The sequence below is a fragment of the Brachyistius frenatus genome, unplaced genomic scaffold, assembly GCF_029030835.1.
Source record: "Brachyistius frenatus isolate BFR_SWC_R1_liver_20210118 unplaced genomic scaffold, ASM2903083v1 Contig_400, whole genome shotgun sequence".
NCBI lineage: Eukaryota > Metazoa > Chordata > Actinopteri > Embiotocidae > Brachyistius > Brachyistius frenatus.
In genome coordinates this window covers 73151-89913 of record NW_027210999.1, presented here as the reverse complement: position 1 = coordinate 89913, position 16763 = coordinate 73151, and the positions used below count along the sequence as shown (strand labels likewise).

The window sequence follows — 16763 nt, the reverse complement described above, 5'->3', positions numbered from 1 at the left end:
TCGTGGCCTTGATTTAGTCACTTGTGTGCCCGATTTAACTTTTGTTTCTCTGCAAGGCCTCTGCGGGCCTCTGTACATACCCACAGGTGGATGGTGACGGAGGTGATGATCAGGCTGTAGAGCAGCATGACTCCACCACCGGCCCACATCACCACCTCTGGGACAAGTGGGGAGAGGCCTGTGCAGCTGTCAGGGGCCGAGGGGGCCGAGGCATTCAACACTGGCGAGGACTTATTTTCTAATGACCAGAGACAACAGAGTTAACACTTCACATTTTACTCCACGGTATCTATGATCATGTGAGAAGTTGGTTTACCTGCCAGCTTGACCTTCATCCTGTGACAGTCCTTTTTGAAGGGGGGAGGAAGGAACACCTCCCTCATGCAGGTGAACATGCCATCCTCACTGGCTTGGACTTCAAATGTTGCAGAGTTGTGTTTCTATGAGAGAAACAATATATGGTCCTTTAAACTGAGAGACTAGAAGAAAAGAGGACACCTAATACAAACTGTAATACTGTCTCAGCTTCAGTTAGGAGCAGTTTCAGAGGCAAGAGGGGCTTCAGTGACACCCACAGACCTTTCAGAAACCCAGTGGGAGCAGCAGAGGTGTGAAATGATATCATTGTCAGACATGCCTGCGATGCCTGTGTGTTCACCACATCCTGCTTTCTACAGAACTGCACAACCTCAAACAGCAGGCTGCACTAAAAGAAATCTCACAGCATTCGATATCCATACGGCAACGTAGCAGGAGCAGCTTTACAGGAACTCTACTGCTCATCACATGTGGAGCTGATGTGTTTCAAAAGGATTCATCATGCAGGTTCATGGATCAGATGGAGCTTATGGAGGTGATGGAGGTGGAGCATCGTCCAAAGGCAGCATTGTCCTGTTTCAAAGGCTCCTTCACATGTGGCTGACAAAGTGCATCAATGGTCCTCTCCGGGCCAACCATCAACTGGAAAAGAGTTCGTGGCTTCTGGGTCTGAAAAATGGTTCCGATGCAGAAGTGTCTTCAGCTGCAATACCAGCGAGTGCCACTAGAGGTCGGCTCCAAAAAGCCTCCGGCTCCATAGACTCCCATTCAACTTCTCTCATCAAATCCAAAGTGAATCAAATGTGTCCATCAGTTATCTCGGTGTTGTTAGCTAAAGTCACTCCTTCTTCTTAGTTTTCTGGAGGTCCATCTGAAAATAATCCCTCATTCATTAGAAAAGAAGATTCAAGAAGACCTGTTTTTGGGGGCGTGTCTGTTTGATTGACAGGCCTGTGGTGCAGTCAGGTTACAGCTATCGGTATGTTGTCAGGAAAACAGAGACATTAGCTCTACAAACCAAACCGTTTTTTGTACCAGGCTGTTAACACACTTATTTCTGCTTTATTTCATGGTGGTCTACGGCTCGTGTTTGGAGCCAGCCTCAAGTACCAGTACTTCAACCCAGAGATCTGATTGGTCAAATCATCATGACATCACATCCTGCTCATCAACAGAAATACCTCTCCACCTCCTCAATGGGAAAATAGAATTAGAATAGAGTTTCATATAATATGTAATATAATGTAGTTTCTACATCCGACTACTTCCTGGAGTAGTGAACATTGCACGTTACATAAGAGTCTACTGAAGAGGCTGATTGTTTTCCAGGTGTTAGTGTCCATGAGTTGCCATGGAAATGGAGATCACACTGACAAAAAGTTTAACATTTAAAGATTGAAAACATTTAGATTACATGTATTATTTATTATTTAGTTGGTCACTTGTTTTATGTTCACTATATTACACTGGAGGGTGATTTAACGTCATTATTATGATGACATTAAGTCACACCCTCTCATGTAATATTGCTTATTCAAGGAACGGCAGTTTTGGGTCTTGGTTCATTTTTCAGCCCTGAAAGTTGCTCAACACCAGCATGCAGCAGCAGGTTCGGCGGTCCAGCTCGAGTTTTTTATTGGACGTTTTTTGTTTATAATGCTCAGAAGACAACATGATCCATATATATTTCCACAAATGACCATGAATTTGTGTTGTGTAAAGTCTAACCCACAAACATACAGAGCATCTTCAGCTCATATCTCACTCTGTGAATACCTGTTTTAATTTCACATAAAACGACAGGTTGTATTCATGTAAATAGTTCCACCACAAGTAAATATTAATGTGTTCGTGGCTCCTGTCAGTTTTTGGACCACGTGACATTTGGAACTTGCGCTCTGCTAAAAAAAAAAAAAACATCCACAAGGTGTAAGGTGCAGTTCGGAGCTACACCAGCAGGTGGCGACATTCCGCCACATGAGCTGATGGAGCTGCACTCGGTAGTGAAAAGAGGCTGAAAGGAGATTCTGCATCATACCACATGTTGGACATGTTTCATGTGATGGTTAGTTTTATACAATATATAAACCTTCATTAAGGTTCAAAACTGAACTGAAAGACCACACACACACCCACGCACATACACACACACAACACAAACACACGCACACACACAAACACACACACACACACACAAACATACACACACACAAACACACACACACACACACACACACACACACACACACACACACACACACACACACACACATACACACACACACACAACACAAACACACGCACACACAAACACACACACGCACACACACAAACGCACACGCACACATGCACACACAAACACACACACACACACAAACACACACACACAGACACTGACCTTATCCATACGAATCTGACAGACGTAGTTGCCGTTAAAGAGCAGGCTGTAGGTGAGCTCTGAGCTGTTGGCCGTGAACGGGCAGGAGACTTGGACTTGTTTAGGTTCTGTCAGGTTGGTGACTGACTCATCTGACAGACAGGAAGCACAGAGGATGCTCGTCAGAAACCTGCCAGCCACCGGAGACTTCACCCATCACAGTGTGCACTTATTTCTTACATTTGAAGTTATCTGTTTAAATGAAGCAGTCTGTTGTCGTCCTACAAATCCTAAAATGTGATGGATGTTCACAAACCTTTGTTTCTCTTCCAGCTACTATACATTACTACATTACTTTGACTTCTCACCCTGTCAGACCTCTTTTTAATGACGGCTGTGTTTCCATCAACCATCAGTGATGTCATCAACCATCAGTGAGGTCATCAACTATCAACCATCAGTGAGGTCACTGAAATAGAGTTGTTTACTCTATTTACTCTGTGTACTAATATATAATATATAATCATATATCTATCTCACACACACAGTACACCATCAGGTGCAATTTTTAGGGTTCAGTGTCTTGCTCAAGGATGCTTAGGCATGTGGGCAGGAGGAGCTGGGGATTGAACCACCAACCTTCTGATTAGTGTGCGACCCACTCTACCGACTGAACCACAGCCTCTCAAAATCTTTTTTGCTGTATGTGTGTTTGTTATCAATAAATCCATCAGATCTTTAAACCTGATGAGTCATCAGAAGAGTTCCCAGTTTTTAAGCTCCATTCAGGACAAATTAATAATTGCTTTGGCATAGATAATATTAATGTTTGTATAGTACTTAGGCATAGTTGAATTTTTGATACTTTAGGGACATTTCTCCTCAGTGTGTTGAAGGCAGGACTTTTACTTTTAATAGAGTATTGCTGCACTGTACTACAACTGTTTTTACCGTAAATAAGTAAATCATGTGAAAACTTTCTCCAGCGCAGTCAGCCGACGCCACAGACTCTCAAATCGCCCCGGGTGAGAAGTGGAACTTCAGTTTCCACATAATTTCAGACTCTATGACACACAAGCTGTGGGGGCGTCTTGATCTAACAGATTTTCCAATGTTTTATCGTGGAGGCCTGGATGAATTCAATATTTGCACAGGAAAAAAAAGAAATCATGTTTCTGTCCGTTTAAATTCTCAAATCAGCTAAAAGGAAAGAAAGCTGCCCCAGATTCTCTTTATTTGCCCACTCAAATAAGAAGACTTATCAAACTGCTCTATTTGAACAAACTCCTGTTTTCCTGATGTGACTACAGATTCTTGACACAACGCTTTAAAGCCCTCAAAGTCTTTCTGAAAGTTCTGATTTTCCTCGTTTCACCAAGCCGACTGTCATTCTGAAGCTATTCCACCAAACTCTTCTTACCTGAGCAGCCTGTGACCATTTCCACACTCAGACCCAGCATCACCATCCACAGGACCGCCGCTCTCATCCTGCTCCCCGACCGGCGGTGACCAGGAGTTGGTAGGAGTCAGTGAGGATCTCTGCTGCTTGAGGGAGCTGCTGCACTCACACTGGTCTCACTTCAACAAGCAGCAGTTCCCCTCAATAATACACTCACATGCACACAAAGGTGTTGCTTTAGCTATTGGAGCACCACTTCCTGTGTGAACCTGCAAAACACACACAAGCACACACACACTCACACACACACACACACACACACACTCACACACACACACACACACAGGTAAGCCTGAAGCCCCGTGCACCCAAATATGAACGTGTCTGTTTAAATGTACAAACATAAATGCATGAATGCCAATATGATTATATATTTGCACATACAAGCATTCAAGAAAGAGAAAACAAACATGCACAGGCACACTTGCTGAGGGGGTGGTGGTGTGTGGTGTGTGGCTGTGTGGGAGGGGAGGGGGGGGGGCAGTACAGACCACAATATGACCAACAGTCGTGAAAGGGGCTCATGTCACAGCTTTCATTTTATTTGTAAGAGAAACTATTTTTTTGTTGGGAAAACATCACACTGATAGATATCTAAAGCAGAGTATTTCATTTGACATGTTCCTGTCCTGTTATGTGTCCAACATCCTGTCAGCCTTTCTGACCTTCTGGCTTTGGTCATTCGTATTCCTGATTTTTCTTATAAGATAGTTTATAAGCTGAGATCTGAACACATCGTGCCTATGTTACGTTTTGGTAAATTAACACATGCAGCTTGTTAGCATGTTTCACTGGTTAGACACGTGCATCATGCTTTATCTACACAGACCACTAGAGGTCAGTGTTCAGTGTAGAAACCGGTTTAAAACTGGACCAGGTGAGAGAGAGAGAGAGAGAGAGAGAGAGAGAGAGAGAGGTCAGAATGTATTCTGTAATAAGAACATATGAGCACAATAGAATAGAATAGAATAGAATAGAATAGAATAGAATAGAATAGAATAAGTGATGGTTAAGGCTGATTTCTGGGTTGGGCAGGACAGGAAGCAAGGCACCGGGAACGAGCAGGTCATGGATGCGCGCTCCCGCTGAGTTTTTTGGGATCCGGTGTAGTGCGTCAAGACTGACTCTAAAACACCGGAAGTGTGGCAGTTTCAGCTTCACAATAAAGAAACAACAGATTTGAAACCTTCCTTTTTAGTTGCTTCATTAAATATTACACCTTTTGAGAAATATTTATTTCTCAATAAAGATGTTAAATAAATTGTTGATTGCTTTTTATAGCAGTTCCTAATGTGTTGTCTGGAGGTCAAAGGATAACTTATTTTCAGGTTAGGAAAAATAAAACGCATTTCTGCCACTTTTTTTCACATTTTCCTGACATGTTTTGTCGTCTTGTGAGTTACAGGGAAAACTGTAATTCTTCAGGCATTTGAAAGTAGTCAAATAAAATACAAATGAAAAAAACAAACCTGTAGAAACACTCAACCTCAACTGTAGTTTTATGTTCACAGGTCACATGGAAAAATGTTGGTCTATTACTCAAGTAAGTCCTGTTCATCTGGAACCGTAAAGGACAACACAGGACGCTGTGGTAGATAAATCATAAATAACATCAGTACAGGATTTATTATTATCATTAGTATTTATAGTGATGGTTTCACAATAATCTGAATAGAGACAACTAAAGAAAAGTATGAATGGGTGGTCAGTGTATAAACTATTAGAAGATAGACATAGTGGTGGGGCCCTTGAAATAAAGCCTGGAAACAACTTCATCAGCAACTTTACATTTTAACTAACAATTCCAATTGAAAGCGGAGCCTGTATGAACGGGAGCATCTGCACTGTGACTGATTGGTTTCTGAGTCCCACTGTAACCGCCACATACAGGTGCCGGGTTGTTAGTTCAGTTGTTCGCCCCGGTGTGGACAGGTGGACCGCGTGAGTGGAGCAAAGATCCGAATGAAGGAAAATAAATATGAAAACATGATGTCACTAGGACACATATGAAACATTTACAGGCTTTCTGAGGCAGGTTTGATAATGATGTGTAGTTTAAGAAATATGTGTCCAGAGGTTGTGATTTGTGAACATTTTTAAACAAGTTTGTTTTTGGTCGCTGCAGCTTTGAAGCGGCTTTTATGTTGAAAGTCCTGGCCGGAAGTGATGGGCTTGGCTGCCTCTACCTTGACTTCAGTGTAGCGGTGTTGGGATCCAGTGTGGCAGCCAGGGAAATCTGGGAAATCTGGGATATCAGGGAAATCTGGGAAATCTGGGATATCTGGGAAAAGGGCCGGCGTTTGGAACCGGGACTAAACCGAAAGAAAGCCCGGCGAAGGCTCCGTCACCCCGCGGAGTTCCCCGGCCGACACCTCGGTTCTGTCTCCCCGCTGCTGCCTGCGGTTTCTCTGCCAGAAACCTCGCTGGATCCGCCAGTAAGTAGCCCGATTCCCCGTCACCTCACGCATCCGTAGCGCTCCGCAGCCTTCCTCCTCCGCTTCATCTTCATCTTCACAGCTCAGCTCCTCGATGCTAAAACGGCGACCTTTGGTTTCTCAGCCGACGGGGAGCGGATCCCTTTAATTCAGATCCGCTGCAATGGAAGCTAATTAATCCCGTTAGTGTGTGTGTGTGTGTGTACGTGTGTGTGTGTGTGCTGAAAGGACGGGTGGGGGGGGGGGGGGGACTAGCTCTACATTAAAAGGCTTCAGCTGGTTGAGAGGCGGCTGGATGTGCACACACCGGGCTCATCTGTGCCCGGGAGGCTCGTTCTTGATTGTGTGTGTGTGTATGTGTATGTGTGTGTGTGTGTGTGTGTGTGTGTGTGTGTGTGTGTGTGTGTGTGAAACGCCGCAGGGCCTGCAGGCACACACTCCCGGCCTGGATGCGCAGGTTGGCCGGGGAGCAGCAGCAGCCAGCTGACAGCGGCTCTCCGGCCCGGTGCTCGGAGGCTCGGAGGCCGGGCGTGGCGCTCCTCCAGCACGAGCCGCTCTGGGCGTGTTCCCCCGCAGCTGCTCCTGCTGGCTGGAAAACGTCCCGCTTCATCCGACTCATGAGTGGCACACATATGACCCTGATGTGACGTTTTCATCCTCACTTTGTTTCTCTGATTGGATTTTCCTTCAATGAGCAGAATGACACCCCCCTCCTTCCTCCCCCACCCCCACTATCAGACATGCAGGCCTGCCGTCCGCCTGTCTGTCTGTCCTCCTGCTGGTTAACCTGTCTCACCACCATGTAGTCCTCCCCTGTCCGACGTCTGGCAGGTTATCCTGTCACATCCGGGTCCCGGAGGACAGCCTGGCTCTATCAAACACGTGATTTAACTCAGAGTTCATTATAAGTGATGAATCAGTTTAAAGGTGCTCCGATGAAAACGTTTTATTTGCCAAGAAGTCTTTTTGACAGATAAATAATTAAACAACATACGAGGTGCCAAGTTCAGAGAAAAAAACAACAACAACCTTTGTGAGCAGCGTGTTGGGATGTTGGAGAAGCTTGTTGCCATGGAAACACAGTTCAGGTGGTTTACCGTGAAGGTTCCCCTCAGAAGGTCCCAGTAGAACTCGATGTTGACAGTCTGGGGGACGAATTCACGGTGACACAAATAAAACCCAGCTGGTGTCTCCTGACGTGACGCACCTTTAATACCATCCATCAGTGAGGTCATCAACCATCAGTGAGGTCATCAACCATCAGTGATGTCATCGTTGGTTTGTGAACATTATGAATCCTCCACATTGGAGGGTTTTCCAGCACCAACCTCCTTTTTAAGGTCATGCCACAGCATCTCAAGAGGATTCAGGTCAGGACTTTGACGAGGCCACTCCAAAGTCTTCATTTTGTTTTTCTTCATCCATTCAGAGGTGGACTTGCTGGTGTGTTTTGGATCATCGTCCTGCTGCAGAACCCAAGTTGGCTTCAGCTTGAGGTCACGAACAGACGGCCGGACGTTCTCCTTCAGGATGTTTTGGTAGACGGTAGAATTCATGGTTCCATTTATCACAGCAAGTCTTCCAGGTCCTGAAGCAGCAAAACAGCCCCAGACCATCACACTACCACCACCATATTTTACTGTTGGTATGAGGTTCTTCTTCTGAAATGCGATGTTACTTTTACGCCAGATGTAACGGGACACAAACCTTCCAAAAAGTTCAACTTTGGTCTCGTCAGTCCACAGAGTATTTTCCCAAAAGTCTCGGGGATCATCAAGATGTTTTCTGGTAAAAATGAGACGAGCCTTAATGTTCTTTTTGCTCAGCGGTGGTTTTGGTCTTGAAACTCTGCCATGCAGCCATTTCTGCCGAGTCTCTTTCTTCTGGTGGAGTCATGAACACTGACCTTAACTGAGGCAAGTGAGGCCTGCAGTTCTTTGGATGTTGTTGTGGGGTCTTTTGTGACCTCTCGGATGAGTCGTCACTGCGCTCTTCGGGTAATTTTGGTCGGCCGGCCGCTCCTGGGAAGGTTCACCGCTGTTCCATGTTTTCTCCATTTGTGGATAATGAGTCTCACTGTGGTTCTCTGGAGTCCCAAAGCTTTAGAAATGGCTTTAGAACCTTTTCCAGACTGATAGATCTCAATTACTTTCTTTCTCATTTGTTCCTGAATTTCTTTGGATCTCGGCATGATGTCTATCTTCTGAGGATCTTCTGGTCTACTTCACTTTGTCAGGCAGGTCCTATTGAAGTGATTTCTTGATTGAGAACAGGTGTGTCAGTAATCAGGCCTGGGTGTGGCTTGAGAAATTGAACTCAGGTGTGATAAACCACAGTTAAGTTATGTTTTAACAGGAGGGGGCAAACACTTTTTCACACAGGGCCATGCGGGTTTGGATTGTTTTTCTCCCTTAATAATAAAAACCTTCATTTAAAAACTGCATTTTGTGTTTACTTGTGTTATCTTTGACTAATATTTAAATTTGTTTGATGATCTGAAACATTTAAGTGTGACAGACATGCAAAACAATAAGAACTCAGGAAGGGGGCAAACACTTTTTCACACCACTGTATACAGATTCCTTCAAAGCCTGAAAAGTTGAGTTACTTCACTACGAACAGTTTTATATCCAGTCTTTGGGACCACCGTTGGTTGACTGAATGCCGAGACATCCCATATCCATTTCAAATTAAAAGCCCATGTTTCAAATTAAAAGCCCTCCAGGTTTTGACCTGGTCTTGTTACCGCAGCGATGAGTTCTCGTCTCGGTGAAATCGGCCATGTTTGTGATGTGAATGATAATGTCGGTCGACACTCTCATTCAGAGACTGGCTGAATGAGCACTGGATGCTCGATAGCATGAGGAGACGATGATGCCCTTCCTCTCTCAGCTGTCCTGTAAACATCTGACTCAACACATCTGTAGCAGCTGCTCTGCTGCAGTTTGTCAGTCTATTGTCACTTTGAGAGGTCAAACCAGGCCAGCTGATGTTGTTGTCTCCGTCTCCTCCCTGTCCGTCCCTCTCTCGCCAAGTGAATGGAAAAGTCATCCCTCCTTCTCAGGAAATTCCTGTGCGTCCCATGGGTGAGACAGACGGAGGGTGTGAAGCAGCAGCAGAGCACATCTGTTACTGAGGGACTCTTTCTTATTCAGCGGAGCTTATTTTGTTGTCGTACTTCCACTATTTCATCAGGTTAGACCAGCTGTGAATACACACGGCTGAGACGACATTAGACAAGACAACACTGTAAAGCAGGAAGCAGCAGCGACTTCATTAATTATTGACATCTGTTGTTGTGATCTTACAGTCTTATTACCAGGAACACTGAGCTGCTGCACACCGGCCCAGTTTACTCTGAAGTTATGGACAACAAAGCAGAATACATTTTCATTTTCAGCAAAAGTCTCAATATAATTTCTTCTGCAGAATTTTCTTTATTTCGTTGTAGTTGTGGCTTCACTGCAAACATGTGATGTATCTTATCACTTCAGACAGCTAGAAGGGCAAATGGAGGAGAGAAACCTGCAGCAGCAGCTCTGCAGCCACGACAGGCTAGATTGTGTCCAGCTAAAGCCTGCTGGTTCTGGTTCTGGTTCTGGTTCAGCTCCTGCCCAATGAAACGGCCCTCCCCGAGTGATCTACATTGACTGCTGCTTGTATTCATTTTGAACACGTTTACCACAGTGGAACCCGTGAATCAGGAATGTGATGTGAAGGCTGAACTGTAGCACCGCATGCTGGATTTTATTATTTGGATTCAATCCTCTCCTCCTGAGATGAAGAGGAAGTGCCGAACTTCAACATGTAGTTCTGATGAATTTATCCGTAAACACAATGATGGCTGAAACGTTTGTCGAAACGAGTCCTAACATCGGTGTTGCTGAGGACGGCTCTTCGGGAAGTTTGATTCTGTACTCTAAATAGCTGTTCCAGGTAACGGTGGCCAGATAATTACATAACGGCAGCGATGTACTGGAAACACGGGTTCGAATCCCAGCGGGGCTGTTGGACCATCGAAGACCCTGTTGGTCCTCTCTGTCCTATTACACCCCAGTTTAACAGCAGCAGGTTTCTTTGACCTTCTTTGGACAATTCAAACGTATTTTTAGTGCAGCTAATTGCAAAACACACCGTACCTTGAAAAACATCGTAAATGGCGTTAACTTAGACGTTTCCTGTTTTTGCTAAAATCCGAGGTACCCGAGATCCACTGCTGGGTCAGTACAGTCGCTGTCCGGGCTGTTTCCACCGGGTCCGTCTCTGATACGGCTGCTGTTATTAAACTCAATGCTTCATATCCCGCCAAAGAATCTACTTTTTTATTTTTGAGAGTTTATTTGTGGCGAGTCTATTTTCTGACGGAAGATGCTCGGAGATCGCGGCGAGCTGATCAGAGCAGATCGGCCGCGCAGGAAGTCAGTCTGAGAAAATCCCGTCAATTTTCAAAATATAACCCAGATGTGCAAACTTGTGATTGTCAAACACATGACTTCATCACCGTCGACCACCGTGGTCTTTCAAGTTGGACAAGAAACATGTTCTGCAGACACAAAAATAGTTCCACAATAAACAGCATTCATGTTTTAATGACTAAAACTCAGCAGCTGTTTTAACTTCGTCTGCAGGCTGCAGCACAAAGTAGGAAATGACAACCATGAACACAACGGACAAAAAAGAAGCCGTTTAACAACGTTTACCTGATAGAAGAACAGAAATGAAGGAAACATGACTGAATGAGGAAGGAAGATAAAAACACTTGTGAGACGCGGCCGGTGGAGATGAAGCCGTGCAGAGGAACAGAATGAAAACAGTTCAATGGAACATGAATCTTAAACCGGACCGACCCGGCCGACGTCGACGTCACTTCAAGACATTTAGGAGAGTTCAAGGTCAGGCTGCCCTTCTGTAAATCTGTAAATCTGTCTGTGGCCTCGCTATCGACCGTCCATCGTCATATTCATGTGTTCGTGTTGCAGTTGCCTCTTCTTCAGGAACGAGGACTTGGTTTAAGGTTTAAGGTTTCAGAAAACGTTTAAGGTAGATGTTCATGTCAATGACCTCGGTGATGGAAACAGGACTGTGTGTGTGTGTGTGTGTGTGTGTGTGTGTGTGTGTGTGTGTGTGTGTGTGTGTGTGTGTGTGTGTGTGTGTGTGTGTGTGTGTGTGTGTGTGTGTGTGTGTGATAACAGTGAAGGTTTTTCTGCTGTTTGTTTTTGAAACAGGCAACTGGCAGCTGAATGCAATGACTCAGAGGGTGTGTGTGTGTGTGTGTGTGTGTGTGTGTGTGTGTGTGTGTGTGTGTGTGTGTGGGAAGGAGAGACACACACACACACACACACACACACACAGTATTAATAGAGTATCCAGATGAAGTAACAGTACTCCGGTTTCCTCCGTCTCTCGGCTCTGTAAACTAAACACAACGTACCGATGAGGAAACAGTATTTAAAATGTATTTGAGTACATCTCATGAACCAGGGATCCCCGACGTTTCAGTCAGGGGTCAGAGGTCGTGGCTGCTGTTCAGAAGGCGGGTGTTGGAGTGAAGGACATTGCTCTCATAGTCCCAGTGACACGGCAACAGAGCAAGGAAGTCTGGGAAACTAGAAATGGTGCTTCATCGGGAAATCAGTCAAAAGACTCAAAAGATTCACACACCATCAGTACGACATTTGGTTTCTTATGTTCTTTTATGCTTTAAAACCCTCTTTTTATTTTAAGAAAAGGAAAAACTTCCCTAAATTATACATCAGTGCATCAGGGTGGTTTGGCAAAAATGTCTTTCACAGTATTTTACGAGATTCTTGTAGTTTCACTGTGTAAAATGTTTTTTTTTTTTTTTTTTTTTTTTTTTTTGTAAGACTTGATTGTTATGTAGATGTATAATGGCTTATTATACTGTACATTTAATGTGACATTTTTTGGTGTACACCTGACAGAAGTGCCCACTTACATGTCTACGGCCTCTCGGGCAGAAGGTGGTAGCAGCACTTCTTCATACATGAGTACAGGACACGGTGACTGTTTGTTTTCTACACAAGACATATTGTGTATTCTGCGTTTTAATCACTGCTCTGAAAGCTCCTTCTCAAACGGTGTCCTTGTTCTTGTGCTTGTAGTGATGCTTCACCTCTTGATTGTCATATTTAGTGCCGTGAAACCAAGCCTGATCAAGGACAACCCTTTTACAGCGAATGTATCTGCACACAGTCTTGTTGTTCCACCACATTTTCTGCTGCAGTGATGGAGTGAAACCACAGACTGGATACAAAACTATATAAAACCACAGACTGGATACAAAACTATATAAAACCACAGACTGGATACAAAACTATATAAAACCACAGACTGGATATAAAACTATATAAAACCACAGACGGGATATAAAACTATATAAGACCACAGACGGGATATAGAACTATATAAAACCACAGACGGGATATAAAACTAAAACCACAGACTATATAAACTATATAAAACAGAATCTGAACTGGAGGATTCATAACGTTCACAAACCAATGATGACATCACTGATGGTTGATAGTTGCCTGCAGCTCAAGATGGCCCCTCAATGATATAGAAAGCATCACTATATCTGTCACTTTTTATTCGTATTTTATTTGTAATTATCATTCCTCGTGGATGTATTTTGGGTTCTGCACCGTTGATGCTGTGACGTCGCCACCCAAGTGACCCGAGGAGGGTTGTGGGGGTTCGACTGAACTCAAATGAACTGCGTGTCATTTGAAATTCAGGTGAATGTAATTTTTGTACTAACTTGGCAGCCTTAAGCCCCGCCCTGCTAGCTGATCTGATTGGTTCCTTAGATATGTGACATGAAAGCCCGGCGGTCTGAATGTGGGTTTCTGAGACTGAAATGCTGATTTTGCTCATGATAAGTTCTCCAGCAGGTAAAAAGTACCACATGGACAGGTTAACAAGTTAAAAACGTTTTATTGGAATAATCCAATGTAGAAAACATATATTTGAGAGCTGAATAATTCTGCATAGAGAAACTAGAGTTTTTAAATCTACCAACATGGTGCTTCATGCGTTCCTTCTGTGTTTTGGCCAGGAAGCGAGTCGTTTCGATCTTTGTCTTCATCTCCAGAATGAACGAACACTGAAGTTCAAAGTGTTTCCAACAGCAGCAGTATTGTCTGTCTCTCTTTAATTCCTCACAGATGTAGAATCGTTCTGTTGCTGTGTTACTACACAGACCTCTCTCGGAAAATCTAATCTCATTTCTTCTTTCTTTTTTTTTAATTCTTTCATTTTTCCCCTTCGTGTTCATCCTGAGCTGCATCACCCGGCCAAGCCTCTCTCTCTCTCTCTCTCTCTCTCTCTCTCTCTCTCTCTCTCTCTCTCTCTCCTCTCTCTCCCTCTCTCTCTCTCTCTCTCTCTCCCTCTCTCTCTCTCTCTCTCTCGCCCTTTCTCTCTTTCTCTCCCTCTCTCTCCCTCTCCCTCTCTCGCCCTCTCTCTCACTCTCTCTCCCCCCCCCCCCTCTCTCTCTCGGCCCTGGTGGAGATCCAGGGTCCGGCTGTGCAGCTGGGAATCAGGACTGTTGTGCTGACTGTGTTGAACGGAGTCTTAACACTGTTTCCCTTGTTTTTAAAGAAGAAGCATTCAAATCCTGGAATTAAGATTCACATTCAGGAAATCTTTCGTTTCCATCACGATACGATAGAATCTAGAATAAAACCACACGGAGTTAAAACATGACAAATGTGAAATAAGACAATATTCAAATATCCATTACAAGTAAAGCTTCTGCGTTCTTAATTCTACTCCAGGAACAGATGAAATGTTCGTAACACATTGTAAATAAAGATGCAGGCAGAATGGCTCCTGTCATTGTATATTATTATTCACACTGTTTACTGTCTAACAAGTACATTAGCAGTTCATTGTAATTTTATTGTGGACTTTAGAGGTGTTGGTCCTCTGGAGGGCGCTGACAACCTTTCATTATGTTTGCGAACCAAATTTATCGTCAGAAGCTCTAGAAACAGCAGTGACAAAGCTGCAATACCAGCGGTCAGCTTCAAAAAGCCTCCGGCTCCATAGACTCCCATTCAACTTCTCTCATCAAATCCAAAGTGAATAAAATGTGTCCATCAGTTATCTCGGTGTTGTTAGCTAAAGTCACTCCTTCTTCTTAGTTTTCTGGAGGTCCATCTGAAAATAATCCCTCATTCATTAGAAAAGAAGATTTCCAAGCTAGCTCCGAACTAGCAAAGATGGTGATCTGAACTGGAGACTTCATAACGTTCACAAACCAACAATGACCTCACTGATGGATGATGGTCGGTATAAACCTAATATGTTACAATATATGACTGGACCCTGTGTGAAACTGGAGAGCTTCTAATTTGAAAGGTCAAGATTATTTAGTCAAACTGCAGTGTAACTTTGAACTCTCCCTCAGTGAGACTGTTTATAACTCTCCTCCAGTCCAGCTGAAAATGTTGTTGTGACAGACATCTTTGCCGTTACTGTGGGTTCTATCGGCTGAACGCACCACACTTCACTAAAGTACGATGTTCCAATTTGTTTATTCCACACCAACAATCACTTTTAACTCTGTTGCTCTCCTGCCGGGCATTCGAGCACATGACACACAACCTGTTCACAGCCAGCCAACCAGCCTTCCTTTCCGTGTCACTAGGAGTGAGCTGGTGTCCTGCTGCTTGGGTTTTTAAGGGAAGAGAGGGACAATCAGTGATTGATTTCAGCTGGGGCTAATTAAGCCCCTTCCATGCACCTTTCCCTGAACCACTCCCCCAATCAGTCCCTCCTGCAGCTGAGACAAACCACACCCCGCCACCACATACCCCCACCACCCGACTTAGGCCGGGGAACCATCCGGCCTAACCTACTCCCCCTTCCCCCTTTGAGAGCGGGAGAAGAAGTCAGCCACAGCCATCTGCGCCCCCAGCCTATGGACCACCTTGAAGTTAAAGGCTGTAAAGCCAGATACCACCGAGTGATCCGGGATTTAGTATCTTTCATGTGGAGGAGCCACTGGAGCGGAGCGTGGTCCGAACAGAGGGTGAATGGGCGTCCCAGGAGGTAGTAGCGCAGGGAGTCGACTGCCCACCGGATGGCCAGGCACTCCTTCTCCACCATACTGTAACTGGCCTCCCTCTCTGATAGTTTCCGGCTGATGTACAGAACAGGGCGGTCAACCCCCCGCACCTGCTGGGACAAAACGGCCCCCAGCCCTCTGTTCGACACATCAGTCTGCAGAGTAAAGGGGAGAGAGAAGTTAGGTGTGTGGAGGAGTGGTTCCCCACAGAGAGCCTGTTTCACCCTCTCAAACGTCCACTGGCACTCCTCCATCCACTGGACCGGATCTGAGGCACCTTTCCGGGTCAGGTCGGTTAAGGAACTGGTCAGATCCATAAAGTTCGGGATGAACCGTCTATAATAACCTGCCAGCCCCAAAAACCGCCTCACTTCTTTTTTTGTCTTGGGCCGTGGGCAGGCTGCGATAGCAGCCGTCTTGTCCACCTGAGGGTGCACCTGCCCGCCGCCCAAGTGGTACCCCAGATATCGTACCTCCCTCCGTCCAACGCACACTTTCCTGGGTTGACACCTCCAAAACACCTCTGCTGCCTCCCCCCCTCCCCCCTCTGCACCCCCTGGTGAACTGCGTAGAGCTCTCAATCTCACAGGGCTCTTCCTCCATCCATCCCCCCTCACCCCTCACCCCCCTCTCTGTGACGACTGACCAGGTTAGGAGACAGCTGGAGAGAATCCACCAGCGCAAGGCTGCAGGACCTGACGGCATCAGCCCCGGGGTCCTGAAGACCTGCGCTGTCCAGCCAGCTGAGGTCCTACAACACCTCTTCAACCTGAGCCTGAAGCAGGAGGAGGTCCCGGTGCTGTGGAAGACGTCCTGCCTGGTTCCTGTCCCCAAGAAGAAGACTCCATCTGGCCTCAACGACTACCGTCCGGTTGCCCTCACATCTCATGTGATGAAGGTGCTGGAGAGGCTGGTCTTGGTCCACCTCAGGCCGCTGGTGAAATCTTCTCTGGACCCTCTGCAATTTGCGTACCAGCCTCGTGTGGGAGTGGACGATGCCATCATCTACCTGCTGCAACGAGCTCAGTCTCACCTGGATGGAACCGGTGACTCTGTGAGAATCACTTTCTTTGATTTCTCCAG

At 45.3% G+C, this 16763-nt stretch overlaps 1 protein-coding gene across 1 annotated transcript in view; it reads left to right on the top strand.

Moving 5' to 3' along the window:
* Window positions 1-6341: 6341 nt before the first annotated feature.
* Window positions 6342-16763, top strand: part of raph1a (Ras association (RalGDS/AF-6) and pleckstrin homology domains 1a) — a 76393-nt gene continuing 65971 nt past the window's right edge. Inside the window, 1 exon segment of the mRNA XM_069724855.1 lies at window positions 6342-6589. The gene's annotated coding sequence lies outside the window, so the exon portion shown is untranslated.